We start from the raw sequence: 20,923 nt of genomic DNA, 5'->3' as shown, positions 1-20,923 counted from the left end.
GGCCTAAGATGCATTTTAAGGCCTTTTTTGGGCAGCTAACATATTCTGAACTTTCAGGGGTGTAGGATGCATTTTTCTGCCAAAAGTATTTTTGGGAATTTCAGGCATCAAGGGTGTGGGTTAATGCCCCTTTCTGGCTACAAATGATTTTGGGACATTCAGAGCTCTCTGGCACAGTTTTTGGTCAACCAACATTTTCTGGACTTTAGGGGGTCTAGGATGCCTCTAAACCCCTTTTTTGGGCCTCCAAAGTTTTCAACATTTTTGCAGGCCTAAGATGCATTTTAAGGCCTTTTTTGGGCGGCTAACATATTCTGAAATTTCAGGGGTGTAGGATGCATTTTTCTGCCAAAAGTATTTTTGGGAATTTCAGGCATCAAGGGTGTGGGTTAATGCCCCTTTCTGGCTACAAATGATTTTGGGACATTCAGAGCTCTTTGGCACAGTTTTTGGGCAACCAACATTTTCTGGACTTTAGGGGGTCTAGGATGCCTGTAAACCCCTTTTTTGGGCCTCCAAAGTTTTCAACATTTTTGCAGGCCTAAGATGCATTTTAAGGCCTTTTTTGGGATGCTAACATATTCTGAACTGTCAGGTGTGAAGGATGCACTTTTCTTGCCAAAACGATTTTTGGGAATTTCAGTGGTCTAGGATGCGGGTTAATGCCCCTTTCAGGCTACAAATGATTTTGGGACATGCAGAGCTCTCTGGCACAGTTTTGGGCCACCAAAATTTTCTGGACTTTAGGGGGTCTAGGATACCTGTAAACCCCTTTTTTGACCTCCAAAGTTTTCAACATTCTTGCAGGCCTAAAAGGCATTTTAAGGCCTTTTTTGGGCTGCTAACATATTCTGAACTTTCAGGGGTGTAGGATGCATTTTTCATGTCAAAATTATTTTTGGGAATTTCAGTGGTCTAGGATGCGGGTTAATGCTCCTTTCAGGCTGCAAATGTTTCTGGGACATTCAGAGCTCTCTGGCACAGTTTTTGGCCACCAACATTTTCTGGACTTTAGGGGGTCTAGGATGCCTGTAAACCCCTTTTTTAGGCCTCCAAAGTGTTCAACATTTTTCCAGACATAACAGGCATTTTAAGGCCTTTTTTGGGCTGCTAACATATTCTGAACGTTCAGGTGTGTAGGATGCATTTTTGTGTCAAAAATATTTTTGGGAATTTCAGGCGTCAAGGGTGTGGGATAATGCCCCTTTTAGGCTACAAATGATTTTGGGACATTCAGAGCTCTCTGGCACAGTTTTTGGTCAACCAACATTTTCTGGACTTTAGGGGGTCTAGGATGCCTCTAAACCCCTTTTTTGGGCCTCCAAAGTTTTCAACATTTTTGCAGGCCTAAGATGCATTTTAAGGCCTTTTTTGGGCGGCTAACATATTCTGAACTTTCGGGGTGTAGGATGCATTTTTCTGCCAAAAGTATTTTTGGGAATTTCAGGCATCAAGGGTGTGGGTTAATGCCCCTTTCTGGCTACAAATGATTTTGGGACATTCAGAGCTCTCTGGCACAGTTTTTGGTAAACCAACATTTTCTGGCTTTAGGGGTCTAGGATGCCTGTAAACCCCTTTTTTGGGCCTCCAAAGTTTTCAACATTATTGCAGGCCTAAGATGCATTTTAAGGCCTTTTTTGGGATGCTAACATATTCTGAACTGTCAGGTGTGAAGGATGCACTTTTCTTGCCAAAACGATTTTTGGGAATTTCAGTGGTCTAGGATGCGGGTCAATGCCCCTTTCAGGCTACAAATGATTTTGGGACATGCAGAGCTCTCTGGCACAGTTTTGGGCCACCAACATTTTCTGGACTTTAGGGGGTCTAGGATACCTGTAAACCCCTTTTTTTGACCTCCAAAGTTTTCAACATTCTTGCAGGCCTAAAAGGCATTTTAAGGCCTTTTTTGGGCTGCTAACATATTCTGAACTTTCAGGGGTGTAGGATGCATTTTTCATGTCAAAATTATTTTTGGGAATTTCAGTGGTCTAGGATGCGGGTTAATGCTCCTTTCAGGCTGCAAATGTTTCTGGGACATTCAGAGCTCTCTGGCACAGTTTTTGGCCACCAACATTTTCTGGACTTTAGGGGGTCTAGGATGCCTGTAAACCCCTTTTTTAGGCCTCCAAAGTGTTCAACATTTTTCCAGACATAACAGGCATTTTAAGGCCTTTTTTGGGCTGCTAACATATTCTGAACGTTCAGGTGTGTAGGATGCATTTTTGTGTCAAAAATATCTTTGGGAATTTCAGGCGTCAAGGGTGTGGGATAATGCCCCTTTTAGGCTACAAATGATTTTGGGAAATTCAGAGCTCTCTGGCACAGTTTTTGGTAAACCAACATTTTCTGGACTTTAGGGGTCTAGGATGCCTCTAAACCCCTTTTTTGGGCCTCCAAAGTTTTCAACATTTTTGCAGGCCTAAGATGCATTTTAAGGCCTTTTTTGGGCGGCTAACATATTCTGAACTTTCAGGGGTGTAGGATGCATTTTTCTGCCAAAAGTATTTTTGGGAATTTCAGGCATCAAGGGTGTGGGTTAATGCCCCTTTCTGGCTACAAATGATTTTGGGACATTCAGAGCTCTTTGGCACAGTTTTTGGGCAACCAACATTTTCTGGACTTTAGGGGGTCTAGGATGCCTGTAAACCCCTTTTTTGGGCCTCCAAAGTTTTCAACATTTTTGCAGGACTAAGATGCATTTTAAGGCCTTTTTTGGGCTGCTAACATATTCTGAACTTTCAGGGGTGTAGGATGCATTTTTGTGCCAAAAATATTTTTGGGAATTTCAGGCATCAAGGGTGTGGGTTAATGCCCCTTTCTGGCTACAAATGATTTTGGGACATTCAGAGCTCCTTGGCACAGTTTTTGGCCACCAACATTTTCTGGACTTTAGGGGGTCTAGGATGCCTGTAAAGCCCTTTTTTGGGCCTCCAAAGTTTTCAACATTTTTGCAGGCCTAAGATGCATTTTAAGGCCTTTTTTGGGCTGCTAACATATTGTGAACTTTCAGGGGTGTAGGATGCATTTTTGTGCCAAAAACATTTTTCGGAATTTCAGGCATCAAGGGTGTGGGTTAATGCCCCTTTCAGGCTACAAATGATTTTGGGACATTCAGAGCTCTCTGGCACAGTTTTTGGCCACCAACATTTTCTGGACCTTAGGGGTCTAGGATGCCTGTAAACCCCTTTTTTAGGCCTCCAAAGTTTTCAACATTTTTGCAGGCCTAATATGCATTTTAAGGCCTTTTTTGGGCTGCTAACATATTCTGAACTTTCAGGGGTGTAGGATGCATTTTTCATGTCAAAATTATTTTTGGGAATTTCAGTGGTCTAGGATGCGGGTTAATGCTCCTTTCAGGCTGCAAATGTTTCTGGGACATTCAGAGCTCTCTGGCACAGTTTTTGGCCACCAACATTTTCTGGACCTTAGGGGTCTAGGATGCCTGTAAACCCCTTTTTTAGGCCTCCAAAGTGTTCAACATTTTTCCAGACATAACAGGCATTTTAAGGCCTTTTTTGGGCTGCTAACATATTCTGAACGTTCAGGTGTGTAGGATGCATTTTTGTGTCAAAAATATCTTTGGGAATTTCAGGCGTCAAGGGTGTGGGATAATGCCCCTTTTAGGCTACAAATGATTTTGGGACATTCAGAGCTCTCTGGCACAGTTTTTGGTCAACCAACATTTTCTGGACTTTAGGGGGTCTAGGATGCCTGTAAACCCCTTTTTTGGGCCTCCAAAGTTTTCAACATTTTTGCAGGCCTAAGATGCATTTTAAGGCCTTTTTTGGGATGCTAACATATTCTGAACTGTCAGGTGTGAAGGATGCACTTTTCTTGCCAAAACGATTTTTGGGAATTTCAGTGGTCTAGGATGCGGGTTAATGCCCCTTTCAGGCTACAAATGATTTTGGGACATGCAGAGCTCTCTGGCACAGTTTTGGGCCACCAAAATTTTCTGGACTTTAGGGGCTCTAGGATACCTGTAAACCCCTTTTTTTGACCTCCAAAGTTTTCAAAATTCTTGCAGGCCTAAAAGGCATTTTAAGGCCTTTTTTGGGCTGCTAACATATTCTGAACTTTCAGGGGTGTAGGATGCATTTTTCATGTCAAAATTATTTTTGGGAATTTCAGGCGTCAAGGGTGTGGGATAATGCCCCTTTTAGGCTACAAATGATTTTGGGACATTCAGAGCTCTCTGGCACAGTTTTTGGTCAACCAACATTTTCTGGACTTTAGGGGGTCTAGGATGCCTGTAAACCCCTTTTTTGGGCCTCCAAAGTTTTCAACATTTTTGCAGGCCTAAGATGCATTTTAAGGCCTTTTTTGGGATGCTAACATATTCTGAACTGTCAGGTGTGAAGGATGCACTTTTCTTGCCAAAACGATTTTTGGGAATTTCAGTGGTCTAGGATGCGGGTTAATGCCCCTTTCAGGCTACAAATGATTTTGGGACATGCAGAGCTCTCTGGCACAGTTTTGGGCCACCAAAATTTTCTGGACTTTAGGGGGTCTAGGATACCTGTAAACCCCTTTTTTTGACCTCCAAAGTTTTCAACATTCTTGCAGGCCTAAAAGGCATTTTAAGGCCTTTTTTGGGCTGCTAACATATTCTGAACTTTCAGGGGTGTAGGATGCATTTTTCATGTCAAAATTATTTTTGGGAATTTCAGTGGTCTAGGATGCGGGTTAATGCTCCTTTCAGGCTGCAAATGTTTCTGGGACATTCAGAGCTCTCTGGCACAGTTTTTGGCCACCAACATTTTCTGGACTTTAGGGGGTCTAGGATGCCTGTAAACCCCTTTTTTAGGCCTCCAAAGTGTTCAACATTTTTCCAGACATAACAGGCATTTTAAGGCCTTTTTTGGGCTGCTAACATATTCTGAACGTTCAGGTGTGTAGGATGCATTTTTGTGTCAAAAATATTTTTGGGAATTTCAGGCGTCAAGGGTGTGGGATAATGCCCCTTTTAGGCTACAAATGATTTTGGGACATTCAGAGCTCTCTGGCACAGTTTTTGGTCAACCAACATTTTCTGGACTTTAGGGGGTATAGGATGCCTCTGAACCCCTTTTTTGGGCCTCCAAAGTTTTCAACATTTTTGCAGGCCTAAGATGCATTTTAAGGCCTTTTTTGGGATGCTAACATATTCTGAACTGTCAGGTGTGAAGGATGCACTTTTCTTGCCAAAACGATTTTTGGGAATTTCAGTGGTCTAGGTTGCGGGTTAATTCCCCTTTCAGGCTACAAATGATTTTGGGACATGCAGAGCTCTCTGGCACAGTTTTTGGTCAACCAACATTTTCTGGACTTTAGGGGGTCCAGGATGCCTGTAAACCCCTTTTTTGGGCCTCCAAAGTTTTCAACATTTTTGCAGGACTAAGATGCATTTTAAGGCATTTTTTGGGCTGCTAACATATTCTGAACTTTCAGGGGTGTAGGATGCATTTTTGTGCCAAATATATTTTTGGGAATTTCAGGCATAAAGGGTGTGGGCTAATGCCCCTTTCAGGCTGCAAATGATTTTGGGACATTCAGAGCTCTTTGGCACAGTTTTTGGGCAACCAACATTTTCTGGACTTTATGAGGTCTAGGATGCCTGTAAACCCCTTTTTTGGGCCTCCAAAGTTTTCAACATTTTTGCAGGACTAAGATGCATTGTAAGGCCTTTTTTGGGCTGCTAACATATTCTGAACTGTCAGGTGTGAAGGATGCACTTTTCTTGCCAAAACTATTTTTGGGAATTTCAGTGGTCTGGGATGTGGGTTAATGCCCCTTTTAGGCTACAAATGATTTTGGGACATTCAGAGCTCTCTGGCACAGTTTTTGGCCCCCAACATTTTCTGGACTTTAGGGGGTCTAGGATGCCTGTAAACCCCTTTTTTGGGCCTCCAAAGTTTTCAACATTTTTGCAGGACTAAGATGCATTTTAAGGCCTTTCCTGGGATGCTAACATATTCTGAACTGTCAGGTGTGAAGGATGCACTTTTCTTGCCAAAACTATTTTTGGGAATTTCAGTGGTCTAGGATGCGGGTTAATGCCCCTTTCAGGCTACAAATGATTTTGGGACATGCAGAGCTCTCTGGCACAGTTTTTGGCCACCAACATTTTCTGGACTTTAGGGGGTCTAGCATGCCTGTAAACCCCTTTTTTTAGGCCTCCAAAGTGTTCAACATTTTTCCAGACATAACAGGCATTTTAAGGCCTTTTTTGGGCTGCTAACATATTCTGATTGTTCAGGTGTGTAGGATGCATTTTTGTGTCAAAAATATTTTTGGGAATTTCAGGCGTCAAGGGTGTGGGATAATGCCCCTTTTAGGCTACAAGTGATTTTGGGACATTCAGAGCTCTCTGGCACAGTTTGTGGTCAACCAACATTTTCTGGACTTTAGGGGGTCTAGGATGCCTGTAAACCCCTTTTTTGGGCCTCCAAAGTTTTCAACATTTTTGCAGGCCTGAGATGCATTTTAAGGCCTTTTTTGGGCGGCTAACATATTCTGAACTTTCAGGGGTGTAGGATGCATTTTTGTGCCAAAAGTATTTTTGGGAATTTCAGGCATCAAGGGTGTGGGTTAATGCCCCTTTCTGGCTACAAATGATTTTGGGACATTCAGAGCTCTTTGGCACAGTTTTTGGGCAACCAACATTTTCTGGACTTTAGGGGGTCTAGGATGCCTGTAAACCCCTTTTTTGGGCCTCCAAAGTTTTCAACATTTTTGCAGGACTAAGATGCATTTTAAGGCATTTTTTGGGCTGCTAACATATTCTGAACTTTCAGGGGTGTAGGATGCATTTTTGTGCCAAAAATATTTTTGGGAATTTCAGGCATAAAGGGTGTGGGTTAATGCCCCTTTCAGGCTGCAAATGATTTTGGGACATTCAGAGCTCTTTGGCACAGTTTTTGGGCAACCAACATTTTCTGGACTTTAGGGGGTCTGGGATGCCTGTAAACCCCTTTTTTGGGCCTCCAAAGTTTCCAACATTTTTGCAGGACTAAGATGCATTGTAAGGCCTTTTATGGGCTGCTAACATATTCTGAACTGTCAGGTGTGAAGGATGCACTTTTCTTGCCGAAACTATTTTTGGGAATTTCAATGGTCTGGGATGTGGGTTAATGCCCCTTTCAGGCTACAAATGATTTTGGGACATGCAGAGCTCCCTGGCACAGTTTTGGGCCACCAAAATTTTCTGGACTTTAGGGGGTCTAGGATACCTGTAAACCCCTTTTTTTGACCTCCAAAGTTTTCAACATTCTTGCAGGCCTAAAAGGCATTTTAAGGCCTTTTTTGGGCTGCTAACATATTCTGAACTTTCAGGGGTGTAGGATGCATTTTTCATGTCAAAATTATTTTTGGGAATTTCAGTGGTCTAGGATGCGGGTTAATGCTCCTTTCAGGCTGCAAATGTTTCTGGGACATTCAGAGCTCTCTGGCACAGTTTTTGGCCCCCAACATTTTCTGGACTTTAGGGGGTCTAGGATGCCTGTAAACCCCTTTTTTGGGCCTCCAAAGTTTTCAACATTTTTGCAGGACTAAGATGCATTTTAAGGCCTTTCTTGGGATGCTAACATATTCTGAACTGTCAGGTGTGAAGGATGCACTTTTCTTGCCAAAACTATTTTTGGGAATTTCAGTGGTCTAGGATGCGGGTTAATGCCCCTTTCAGGCTACAAATGATTTTGGGACATGCAGAGCTCTCTGGCACAGTTTTTGGCCACCAACATTTTCTGGTCTTTAGGGGGTCTAGCATGCCTGTAAACCCCTTTTTTTAGGCCTCCAAAGTGTTCAGCATTTTTCCAGACATAACCGGCATTTTAAGGCCTTTTTTGGGCTGCTAACATATTCTGAACGTTCAGGTGTGTAGGATGCATTTTTGTGTCAAAAATATTTTTGGGAATTTCAGGCGTCAAGGGTGTGGGATAATGCCCCTTTTAGGCTACAAATGATTTTGGGACATTCAGAGCTCTCTGGCACAGTTTTTGGTCAACCAACATTTTCTGGACTTTAGGGGGTCTAGGATGCCTGTAAAGCCCTTTTTTGGGCCTCCAAAGTTTTCAACATTTTTGCAGGCCTAAGATGCATTTTAAGGCCTTTTTTTGGCGGCTAACATATTCTGAACTTTCAGGGGTGTAGGATGCATTTTTGTGCCAAAAGTATTTTTGGGAATTTCAGGCATCAAGGGTGTGGGTTAATGCCCCTTTCTGGCTACAAATGATTTTGGGACATTCAGAGCTCCTTGGCACAGTTTTTGGGCAACCAACATTTTCTGGACTTTAGGGGGTCTAGGATGATTGTAAAGCCCTTTTTTGGGCCTCCAAAGTTTTCAACATTTTTGCAGGACTAAGATGCATTTTAAGGCCTTTTTTGGGCTGCTAACATATTCTGAACTTTCAGGGGTGTAGGATGCGTTTTTGTGCCAAAAATATTTTTGGGAATTTCAGGCATAAAGGGTGTGGGTTAATGCCCCTTTCAGGCTGCAAATGATTTTGGGACATTCAGAGCTCTTTGGCACAGTTTTTGGGCAACCAACATTTTCTGGACTTTAGGGGGTCTAGGATGCCTGTAAACCCCTTTTTTGGGCCTCCAAAGTTTTCATCATTTTTGCAGGACTAAGATGCATTGTAAGGCCTTTTCTGGGCTGCTAACATATTCTGAACTGTCAGGTGTGAAGGATGCACTTTTCTTGCCAAAACTATTTTTTGGGAATTTCAGTGGTCTGGGATGTGGGTTAATGCCCCTTTCAGGCTACAAATGATTTTGGGACATGCAGAGCTCCCTGGCTCAGTTTTGGGCCACCAAAATTTTCTGGACTTTAGGGGGTCTAGGATACCTGTAAACCCCTTTTTTTGACCTCCAAAGTTTTCAACATTCTTGCAGGCCTAAAAGGCATTTTAAGGCCTTTTTTGGGCTGCTAACATATTCTGAACTTTCAGGGGTGTAGGATGCATTTTTCGTGTCAAAATTATTTTTGGGAATTTCAGTGGTCTAGGATGCGGGTTAATGCTCCTTTCAGGCTGCAAATGTTTCTGGGACATTCAGAGCTCTCTGGCACAGTTTTTGGCCCCCAACATTTTCTGGACTTTAGGGGGTCTAGGATGCCTGTAAACCCCTTTTTTGGGCCTCCAAAGTTTTCAACATTTTTGCAGGACTAAGATGCATTTTAAGGCCTTTCTTGGGATGCTAACATATTCTGAACTGTCAGGTGTGAAGGATGCACTTTTCTTGCCAAAACTATTTTTGGGAATTTCAGTGTTCTAGGATGCGGGTTAATGCCCCTTTCAGGCTACAAATGATTTTGGGACATGCAGAGCTCTCTGGCACAGTTTTTGGCCACCAACATTTTCTGGACTTTAGGGGGTCTTGCATGCCTGTAAACCCCTTTTTTTAGGCCTCCAAAGTGTTCAACATTTTTCCAGACATAACAGGCATTTTAAGGCCTTTTTTGGGCTGCTAACATATTCTGAACGTTCAGGTGTGTAGGATGCATTTTTGTGTCAAAAATATTTTTGGGAATTTCAGGCGTCAAGGGTGTGGGTTAATGCCCCTTTCTGGCTACAAATGATTTTTGGACATTCAGAGCTCTTTGGCACAGTTTTTGGGCAACCAACATTTTCTGGACTTTAGGGGGTCTAGGATGCCTGTAAACCCCTTTTTTGGGCCTCCAAAGTTTTCAACATTTTTGCAGGACTAAGATGCATTTTAAGGCATTTTTTTGGGCTGCTAACATATTCTGAACTTTCAGGGGTGTAGGATGCATTTTTGTGCCAAAAATATTTTTGGGAATTTCAGGCATAAAGGGTGTGGGTTAATGCCCCTTTCAGGCTGCAAATGATTTTGGGACATTCAGAGCTCTTTGGCACAGTTTCTGGGCAACCAACATTTTCTGGACTTTAGGGGGTCTAGGATGCCTGTAAACCCCTTTTTTGGGCCTCCAAAGTTTTCATCATTTTTGCAGGACTAAAATGCATTGTAAGGCCTTTTCTGGGCTGCTAACATATTCTGAACTGTCAGGTGTGAAGGATGCACTTTTCTTGCCAAAACTATTTTTGGGAATTTCAGTGGTCTGGGATGTGGGTTAATGCCCCTTTCAGGCTACAAATGATTTTGGGACATGCAGAGCTCCCTGGCTCAGTTTTGGGCCACCAAAATTTTCTGGACTTTAGGGGGTCTAGGATACCTGTAAACCCCTTTTTTTGACCTCCAAAGTTTTCGACATTCTTGCAGGCCTAAAAGGCATTTTAAGGCCTTTTTTGGGCTGCTAACATATTCTGAACTTTCAGGGGTGTAGGATGCATTTTTCGTGTCAAAATTATTTTTGGGAATTTCAGTGGTCTAGGATGCGGGTTAATGCTCCTTTCAGGCTGCAAATGTTTCTGGGACATTCAGAGCTCTCTGGCACAGTTTTTGGCCCCCAACATTTTCTGGACTTTAGGGGGTCTAGGATGCCTGTAAACCCCTTTTTTGGGCCTCCAAAGTTTTCAACATTTTTGCAGGACTAAGATGCATTTTAAGGCCTTTCTTGGGATGCTAACATATTCTGAACTGTCAGGTGTGAAGGATGCACTTTTCTTGCCAAAACTATTTTTGGGAATTTCAGTGTTCTAGGATGCGGGTTAATGCCCCTTTCAGGCTCCAAATGATTTTGGGACATGCAGAGCTCTCTGGCACAGTTTTTGGCCACCAACATTTTCTGGACTTTAGGGGGTCTAGCATGCCTGTAAACCCCTTTTTTTAGGCCTCCAAAGTGTTCAACATTTTTCCAGACATAACAGGCATTTTACGGCCTTTTTTGGGCTGCTAACATATTCTGAACGTTCAGGTGTGTAGGATGCATTTTTGTGTCAAAAATATTTTTGGGAATTTCAGGCGTCAAGGGTGTGGGTTAATGCCCCTTTCTGGCTACAAATGATTTTTGGACATTCAGAGCTCTTTGGCACAGTTTTTGGGCAACCAACATTTTCTGGACTTTAGGGGGTCTAGGATGCCTGTAAACCCCTTTTTTGGGCCTCCAAAGTTTTCAACATTTTTGCAGGACTAAGATGCATTTTAAGGCCTTTTTTGGGCTGCTAACATATTCTGAACTTTCAGGGGTGTAGGATGCGTTTTTGTGCCAAAAATATTTTTGGGAATTTCAGGCATAAAGGGTGTGGGTTAATGCCCCTTTCTGGCTACAAATGATTTTGGGATATTCAGAGCTCTTTGGCACTGTTTTTGGGCAACCAACATTTTCTGGACTTTAGGGGGTCTAGGATGCCTGTAAACCCCTTTTTTGGGCCTCCAAAGTTTTCAACATTTTTGCAGGACTAAGATGCATTTTAAGGCATTTTTTTGGGCTGCTAACATATTCTGAACTTTCAGGGGTGTAGGATGCATTTTTGTGCCAAAAATATTTTTGGGAATTTCAGGCATAAAGGGTGTGGGTTAATGCCCCTTTCAGGCTGCAAATGATTTTGGGACATTCAGAGCTCTTTGGCACAGTTTCTGGGCAACCAACATTTTCTGGACTTTAGGGGGTCTAGGATGCCTGTAAACCCCTTTTTTGGGCCTCCAAAGTTTTCAACATTTTTGCAGGACTAAGATGCATTGTAAGGCCTTTTTTGGGCTGCTAACATATTCTGAACTGTCAGGTGTGAAGGATGCACTTTTCTTGCCAAAACTATTTTTGGGAATTTCAGTGGTCTGGGATGTGGGTTAATGCCCCTTTCAGGCTACAAATGATATTGGGACATGCAGAGCTCCCTGGCACAGTTTTGGGCCACCAAAATTTTCTGGACTTTAGGGGGTCTAGGATACCTGTAAACCCCTTTTTTTGACCTCTAAAGTTTTCAACATTCTTGCAGGCCTAATAGGCATTTTAAGGCCTTTTTTGGGCTGCTAACATATTCTGAACTTTCAGGGGTGTAGGATGCATTTTTCATGTCAAAATTATTTTTGGGAATTTCAGTGGTCTAGGATGCGGGTTAATGCTCCTTTCAGGCTGCAAATGTTTCTGGGACATTCAGAGCTCTCTGGCACAGTTTTTGGCCCCCAACATTTTCTGGACTTTAGAGGGTCTAGGATGCCTGTAAACCCCTTTTTTGGGCCTCCAAAGTTTTCAACATTTTTGCAGGACTAAGATGCATTTTAAGGCCTTTCTTGGGATGCTAACATATTCTGAACTGTCAGGTGTGAAGGATGCACTTTTCTTGCCAAAACTATTTTTGGGAATTTCAGTGGTCTAGGATGCGGGTTAATGCCCCTTTCAGGCTACAAATGATTTTGGGACATGCAGAGCTCTCTGGCACAGTTTTTGGCCACCAACATTTTCTGGATTTTAGGGGGTCTAGCATGCCTGTAAACCCCTTTTTTTAGGCCTCCAAAGTGTTCAACATTTTTCCAGACATAACAGGCATTTTAAGGCCTTTTTTGGGCTGCTAACATATTCTGAACGTTCAGGTGTGTAGGATGCATTTTTGTGTCAAAAATATTTTTGGGAATTTCAGGCGTCAAGGGTGTGGGATAATGCCCCTTTTAGGCTCCAAATGATTTTGGGACATTCAGAGCTCTCTGGCACAGTTTTTGGTCAACCAACATTTTCTGGACTTTAGGGGGTCTAGGATGCCTGTAAACCCCTTTTTTGGGCCTCCAAAATTTTCAACATTTTTGCAGGCCTAAGATGCATTTTAAGGCCTTTTTTGGGCGGCTAACATATTCTGAACTTTCAGGGGTGTAGGATGCATTTTTGCGCCAAAAGTATTTTTGGGAATTTCAGGCATCAAGGGTGTGGGTTAATGCCCCTTTCTGGCTACAAATGATTTTGGGACATTCAGAGCTCTTTGGCACAGTTTTTGGGCAACCAACATTTTCTGGACTTTAGGGGGTCTAGGATGCCTGTAAACCCCTTTTTTGGGCCTCCAAAGTTTTCAACATTTTTGCAGGACTAAGATGCATTTTAAGGCATTTTTTGGGCTGCTAACATATTCTGAACTTTCAGGGGTGTAGGATGCATTTTTGTGCCAAAAGTATTTTTGGGAATTTCAGGCATAAAGGGTGTGGGTTAATGCCCCTTTCAGGCTGCAAATGATTTTGGGACATTCAGAGCTCTTTGGTACAGTTTTTGGGCAACCAACATTTTCTGGACTTTAGGGGGTCTAGGATGCCTGTAAACCCCTTTTTTGGGCCTCCAAAGTTTCCAACATTTTTGCAGGACTAAGATGCATTGTAAGGCCTTTTTTGGGCTGCTAACATATTCTGAACTGTCAGGTGTGAAGGATGCACTTTTCTTGCCGAAACTATTTTTGGGAATTTCAATGGTCTGGGATGTGGGTTAATGCCCCTTTCAGGCTACAAATGATTTTGGGACATGCAGAGCTCCCTGGCACAGTTTTGGGCCACCAAAATTTTCTGGACTTTAGGCGGTCTAGGATACCTGTAAACCCCTTTTTTTGACCTCCAAAGTTTTCAACATTCTTGCAGGCCTAAAAGGCATTTTAAGGCCTTTTTTGGGCTGCTAACATATTCTGAACTTTCAGGGGTGTAGGATGCATTTTTCATGTCAAAATTATTTTTGGGAATTTCAGTGGTCTAGGATGCGGGTTAATGCTCCTTTCAGGCTGCAAATGTTTCTGGGACATTCAGAGCTCTCTGGCACAGTTTTTGGCCCCCAACATTTTCTGGACTTTAGGGGGTCTAGGATGCCTGTAAACCCCTTTTTTGGGCCTCCAAAGTTTTCAACATTTTTGCAGGACTAAGATGCATTTTAAGGCCTTTCTTGGGATGCTAACATATTCTGAACTGTCAGGTGTGAAGGATGCACTTTTCTTGCCAAAACTATTTTTGGGAATTTCAGTGGTCTAGGATGCGGGTTAATGCCCCTTTCAGGCTACAAATGATTTTGGGACATGCAGAGCTCTCTGGCACAGTTTTTGGCCACCAACATTTTCTGGACTTTAGGGGGTCTAGCATGCCTGTAAACCCCTTTTTTTAGGCCTCCAAAGTGTTCAACATTTTTCCAGACATAACAGGCATTTTAAGGCCTTTTTTGGGCTGCTAACATATTCTGAACGTTCAGGTGTGTAGGATGCATTTTTGTGTCAAAAATATTTTTGGGAATTTCAGGTGTCAAGGGTGTGGGATAATGCCCCTTTTAGGCTACAAATGATTTTGGGACATTCAGAGCTCTCTGGCACAGTTTTTGGTCAACCAACATTTTCTGGACTTTAGGGGGTCCAGGATGCCTGTAAACCCCTTTTTTGGGCCTCCAAAGTTTTCAACATTTTTGCAGGACTAAGATGCATTTTAAGGCATTTTTTGGGCTGCTAACATATTCTGAACTTTCAGGGGTGTAGGATGCATTTTTGTGCCAAATATATTTTTGGGAATTTCAGGCATAAAGGGTGTGGGCTAATGCCCCTTTCAGGCTGCAAATGATTTTGGGACATTCAGAGCTCTTTGGCACAGTTTTTGGGCAACCAACATTTTCTGGACTTTATGAGGTCTAGGATGCCTGTAAACCCCTTTTTTGGGCCTCCAAAGTTTTCAACATTTTTGCAGGACTAAGATGCATTGTAAGGCCTTTTTTGGGCTGCTAACATATTCTGAACTGTCAGGTGTGAAGGATGCACTTTTCTTGCCAAAACTATTTTTGGGAATTTCAGTGGTCTGGGATGTGGGTTAATGCCCCTTTTAGGCTACAAATGATTTTGGGACATGCAGAGCTCCCTGGCACAGTTTTGGGCCACCAAAATTTTCTGGACTTTAGGGGGTCTAGGATACCTGTAAACCCCTTTTTTTGACCTCCAAAGTTTTCAACATTCTTGCAGGCCTAAAAGGCATTTTAAGGCCTTTTTTGGGCTGCTAACATATTCTGAACTTTCAGGGGTGTAGGATGCATTTTTCATGTCAAAATTATTTTTGGGAATTTCAGTGGTCTAGGATGCGGGTTAATGCTCCTTTCAGGCTGCAAATGTTTCTGGGACATTCAGAGCTCTCTGGCACAGTTTTTGGCCCCCAACATTTTCTGGACTTTAGGGGGTCTAGGATGCCTGTAAACCCCTTTTTTGGGCCTCCAAAGTTTTCAACATTTTTGCAGGACTAAGATGCATTTTAAGGCCTTTCCTGGGATGCTAACATATTCTGAACTGTCAGGTGTGAAGGATGCACTTTTCTTGCCAAAACTATTTTTGGGAATTTCAGTGGTCTAGGATGCGGGTTAATGCCCCTTTCAGGCTACAAATGATTTTGGGACATGCAGAGCTCTCTGGCACAGTTTTTGGCCACCAACATTTTCTGGACTTTAGGGGGTCTAGCATGCCTGTAAACCCCTTTTTTTAGGCCTCCAAAGTGTTCAACATTTTTCCAGACATAACAGGCATTTTAAGGCCTTTTTTGGGCTGCTAACATATTCTGATTGTTCAGGTGTGTAGGATGCATTTTTATGTCAAAAATATTTTTGGGAATTTCAGGCGTCAAGGGTGTGGGATAATGCCCCTTTTAGGCTACAAGTGATTTTGGGACATTCAGAGCTCTCTGGCACAGTTTTTGGTCAACCAACATTTTCTGGACTTTAGGGGGTCTAGGATGCCTGTAAACCCCTTTTTTGGGCCTCCAAAGTTTTCAACATTTTTGCAGGCCTAAGATGCATTTTAAGGCCTTTTTTGGGCGGCTAACATATTCTGAACTTTCAGGGGTGTAGGATGCATTTTTGTGCCAAAAGTATTTTTGGGAATTTCAGGCATCAAGGGTGTGGGTTAATGCCCCTTTCTGGCTACAAATGATTTTGGGACATTCAGAGCTCCTTGGCACAGTTTTTGGGCAACCAACATTTTCAGGACTTTAGGGGGTCTAGGATGCCTGTAAACCCCTTTTTTGGGCCTCCAAAGTTTTCAACATTTTTGCAGGAATAAGATGCAGTTCAAGGCCTTTTTTGGGCTGCTAACATATTCTGAACTTTCAGGGGTGTAGGATGCGTTTTTGTGCCAAAAATATTTTTGGGAATTTCAGGCATAAAGGGTGTGGGTTAATGCCCCTTTCAGGCTGCAAATGATTTTGGGACATTCAGAGCTCTTTGGCACAGTTTTTGGGCAACCAACATTTTCTGGACTTTAGGGGGTCTAGGATGCCTGTAAACCCCTTTTTTGGGCCTCCAAAGTTTTCAACATTTTTGCAGGACTAAGATGCTTTGTAAGGCCTTTTCTGGGCTGCTAACATATTCTGAACTGTCAGGTGTGAAGGATGCACTTTTCTTGCCAAAACTATTTTTGGGAATTTCAGTGGTCTGGGATGTGGGTTAATGCCCCTTTCAGGCTACAAATGATTTTGGGACATGCAGAGCTCCCTGGCACAGTTTTGGGCCACCAAAATTTTCTGGACTTTAGGGGGTCTAGGATACCTGTAAACCCCTTTTTTTGACCTCCTAAGTTTTCAACATTCTTGCAGGCCTAAAAGGCATTTTAAGGCCTTTTTTGGGCTGCTAACATATTCTGAACTTTCAGGGGTGTAGGATGCATTTTTCTGCCAAAAGTATTTTTGGGAATTTCAGGCATCAAGGGTGTGGGTCAATGCCCCTTTCTGGCTACAAATGATTTTGGGACATTCAGAGCTCTTTGGCACAGTTTTTGGGCAACCAACATTTTCTGGACTTTAGGGGGTCTAGGATGCCTGTAAACCCCTTTTTTGGGCCTCCAAAGTTTTCAACATTTTTGCAGGACTAAGATGCATTTTAAGGCCTTTTTTGGGCTGCTAACATATTCTGAACTTTCAGGGGTGTAGGATGCATTTTTGTGCCAAAAATATTTTTGGGAATTTCAGGCGTCAAGGGTGTGGGATAATGCCCCTTTTAGGCTACAAATGATTTTGGGACATTCAGAGCTCTCTGGCACAGTTTTTGGTCAACCAACATTTTCTGGATTTTAGGGGGTCTAGGATGCCTGTAAACCCCTTTTTTGGGCCTCCAAAGTTTTCAACATTTTTGCAGGCCTAAGATGCATTTTAAGGCCTTTTTTGGGATGCTAACATATTCTGAACTGTCAGGTGTGAAGGATGCACTTTTCTTGCCAAAACGATTTTTGGGAATTGCAATGGTCTAGGATGCGGGTTAATGCTCCTTTCAGGCTGCAAATGTTTCTGGGACATTCAGAGCTCTCTGGCACAGTTTTTGGCCACCAACATTTTCTGGACTTTACGGGGTCTAGGATGCCTGTAAACCCCTTTTTTAGGCCTCCAAAGTGTTCAACATTTTTCCAGACATAACAGGCATTTTAAGGCCTTTTTTGGGCTGCTAACATATTCTGAACGTTCAGGTGTGTAGGATGCATTTTTGTGTCAAAAATATTTTTGGGAATTTCAGGCATCAAGGGTGTGGGATAATGCCCCTTTTAGGCTACAAATGATTTTGGGACATGCAGAGCTCTCTGGCACAGTTTTTGGTCAACCAACATTTTCTGGACTTTAGGGGGTCTAGGATGCCTGTAAACCCCTTTTTTGGGCCTCCAAAGTTTTCAACATTTTTGCAGGACTAAGATGCATTTTAAGGCCTTTTTTGGGCTGCTAACATATTCTGAACTTTCAGGGGTGTAGGATGCATTTTTGTGCCAAAAATATTTTTGGGAATTTCAGGCGTCAAGGGTGTGGGATAATGCCCCTTTTAGGCTACAAATGATTTTGGGACATTCAGAGCTCTTTGGCACAGTTTTTGGTCAACCAACATTTTCTGGACTTTAGGGGGTCTAGGATGCCTCTAAACCCCTTTTTTGGGCCTCCAAAGTTTTCAACATTTTTGCAGGCCTAAGATGCATTTTAAGGCCTTTTTTGGGCTGCTAACATATTCTGAACTTTCAGGGGTGTAGGATGCATTTTTGTGCCAAAAATATTTTTGGGAATTTCAGGCGTCAAGGGTGTGGGATAATGCCCCTTTTAGGCTACAAATGATTTTGGGACATTCAGAGCTCTCTGGCACAGTTTTTGGTCAACCAACATTTTCTGGACTTTAGGGGGTCTAGGATGCCTGTAAACCCCTTTTTTGGGCCTCCAAAGTTTTCAACATTTTTGCAGGACTAAGATGCATTTTAAGGCCTTTTTTGGGCTGCTAACATATTCTGAACTTTCAGGGGTGTAGGATGCATTTTTGTGCCAAAAATATTTTTGGGAATTTCAGGCGTCAAGGGTGTGGGATAATGCCCCTTTTAGGCTACAAATGATTTTGGGACATTCAGAGCTCTTTGGCACAGTTTTTGGTCAACCAACATTTTCTGGACTTTAGGGGGTCTAGGATGCCTCTAAACCCCTTTTTTGGGCCTCCAAAGTTTTCAACATTTTTGCAGGCCTAAGATGCATTTTAAGGCCTTTTTTGGGCTGCTAACATATTCTGAACTTTCAGGGGTGTAGGATGCATTTTTGTGCCAAAAATATTTTTGGGAATTTCAGGCGTCAAGGGTGTGGGATAATGCCCCTTTTAGGCTACAAATGATTTTGGGACATTCAGAGCTCTCTGGCACAGTTTTTGGTCAACCAACATTTTCTGGATTTTAGGGGGTCTAGGATGCCTGTAAACCCCTTTTTTGGGCCTCCAAAGTTTTCAACATTTTTGCAGGCCTAAGATGCATTTTAAGGCCTTTTTTGGGATGCTAACATATTCTGAACTGTCAGGTGTGAAGGATGCACTTTTCTTGCCAAAACGATTTTTGGGAATTGCAGTGGTCTAGGATGCGGGTTAATGCTCCTTTCAGGCTGCAAATGTTTCTGGGACATTCAGAGCTCTCTGGCACAGTTTTTGGCCACCAACATTTTCTGGACTTTACGGGGTCTAGGATGCCTGTAAACCCCTTTTTTAGGCCTCCAAAGTGTTCAACATTTTTCCAGACATAACAGGCATTTTAAGGCCTTTTTTGGGCTGCTAACATATTCTGAACGTTCAGGTGTGTAGGATGCATTTTTGTGTCAAAAATATTTTTGGGAATTTCAGGCATCAAGGGTGTGGGATAATGCCCCTTTTAGGCTACAAATGATTTTGGGACATTCAGAGCTCTCTGGCACAGTTTTTGGTCAACCAACATTTTCTGGATTTTAGGGGGTCTAGGATGCCTGTAAACCCCTTTTTTGGGCCTCCAAAGTTTTCAACATTTTTGCAGGCCTAAGATGCATTTTAAGGCCTTTTTTGGGATGCTAACATATTCTGAACTGTCAGGTGTGAAGGATGCACTTTTCTTGCCAAAACGATTTTTGGGAATTGCAGTGGTCTAGGATGCGGGTTAATGCTCCTTTCAGGCTGCAAATGTTTCTGGGACATTCAGAGCTCTCTGGCACAGTTTTTGGCCACCAACATTTTCTGGACTTTACGGGGTCTAGGATGCCTGTAAACCCCTTTTTTAGGCCTCCAAAGTGTTCAACATTTTTCCAGACATAACAGGCATTTTAAGGCCTTTTTTGGGCTGCTAACATATTCTGAACTTTCAGGGGTGTAGGATGCATTTTTGTGCCAAAAATATTTTTGGGAATTTCAGGCGTCAAGGGTGTGGGATAATGCCCCTTTTAGGCTACAAATGATTTTGGGACATTCAGAGCTCTTTGGCACAGTTTTTGGTCAACCAACATTTTCTGGACTTTAGGGGGTCTAGGATGCCTGTAAACCCCTTTTTTAGGCCTCCAAAGTGTTCAACATTTTTCCAGACATAACAGGCATTTTAAGGCCTTTTTTGGGCTGCTAACATATTCTGAACGTTCAGGTGTGTAGGATGCATTTTTGTGTCAAAAATATTTTTGGGAATTTCAGGCGTCAAGGGTGTGGGATAATGCCCCTTTTAGGCTACAAATGATTTTGGGACATTCCGAGCTCTTTGGCACAGTTTTTGGTCAACCAACATTTTCTGGACTTTAGGGGGTCTAGGATGCCTCTAAACCCCTTTTTTGGGCCTCCAAAGTTTTCAACATTTTTGCAGGCCTAAGATGCATTTTAAGGCCTTTTTTGGGCGGCTAACATATTCTGAACTTTCAGGGGTGTAGGATGCATTTTTCTGCCAAAAGTATTTTTGGGAATTTCAGGCATCAAGGGTGTGGGTTAATGCCCGTTTCTGGCTACAAATGATTTTGGGACATTCAGAGCTCTTTGGCACAGTTTTTGGGCAACCAACATTTTCTGGACTTTAGGGGGTCTAGGATGCCTGTAAACCCCTTTTTTGGGCCTCCAAAGTTTGTAACATTTTTGCAGGACTAAGATGCATTTTAAGGCCTTTTTTGGGCTGCTAACATATTCTGAACTTTCAGGGGTGTAGGATGCATTTTTGTGCCAAAAATATTTTTGGCAATTTCAGGCGTCAAGGGTGTGGGATAATGCCCCTTTTAGGCTACAAATGGTTTTGGGACATTCAGAGCTCTCTGGCACAGTTTTTGGTCAACCAACATTTTCTGGACTTTAGGGGGTCTAGGATGTCTGTAAACCCCTTTTTTGGGCCTCCAAAGTTTTCAACATTTTTGCAGGCCTAAGATGCATTTTAAGGCCTTTTTTGGGATGCTAACATATTCTGAACTGTCAGGTGTGAAGGATGCACTTTTCTTGCCAAAACGATTTTTGGGAATTTCAGTGGTCTAGGATGCGGGTTAATGCTCCTTTCAGGCTGCAAATGTTTCTGGGACATTCAGAGCTCTCTGGCACAGTTTTTGGCCACCAACATTTTCTGGACTTTAGGGGGTCTAGGATGCCTGTAAACCCCTTTTTTAGGCCTCCAAAGTGTTCAACATTTTTCCAGACATAACAGGCATTTTAAGGCCTTTTTTGGGCTGCTAACATATTCTGAACGTTCAGGTGTGTAGGATGCATTTTTGTGTCAAAAATATTTTTGGGAATTTCAGGCATCAAGGGTGTGGGATAATGCCCCTTTTAGGCTACAAATTATTTTGGGACATTCAGAGCTCTCTGGCACAGTTTTTGGTCAACCAACATTTTCTGGACTTT

This window comes from Ambystoma mexicanum, chromosome 11, assembly GCF_040938575.1.
Source record: "Ambystoma mexicanum isolate Mex_15411 chromosome 11, UKY_AmexF1_1, whole genome shotgun sequence".
In the NCBI taxonomy this organism is placed as follows: domain Eukaryota; kingdom Metazoa; phylum Chordata; class Amphibia; order Caudata; family Ambystomatidae; genus Ambystoma; species Ambystoma mexicanum.
Note: the sequence above shows the minus strand (reverse complement) of the source record.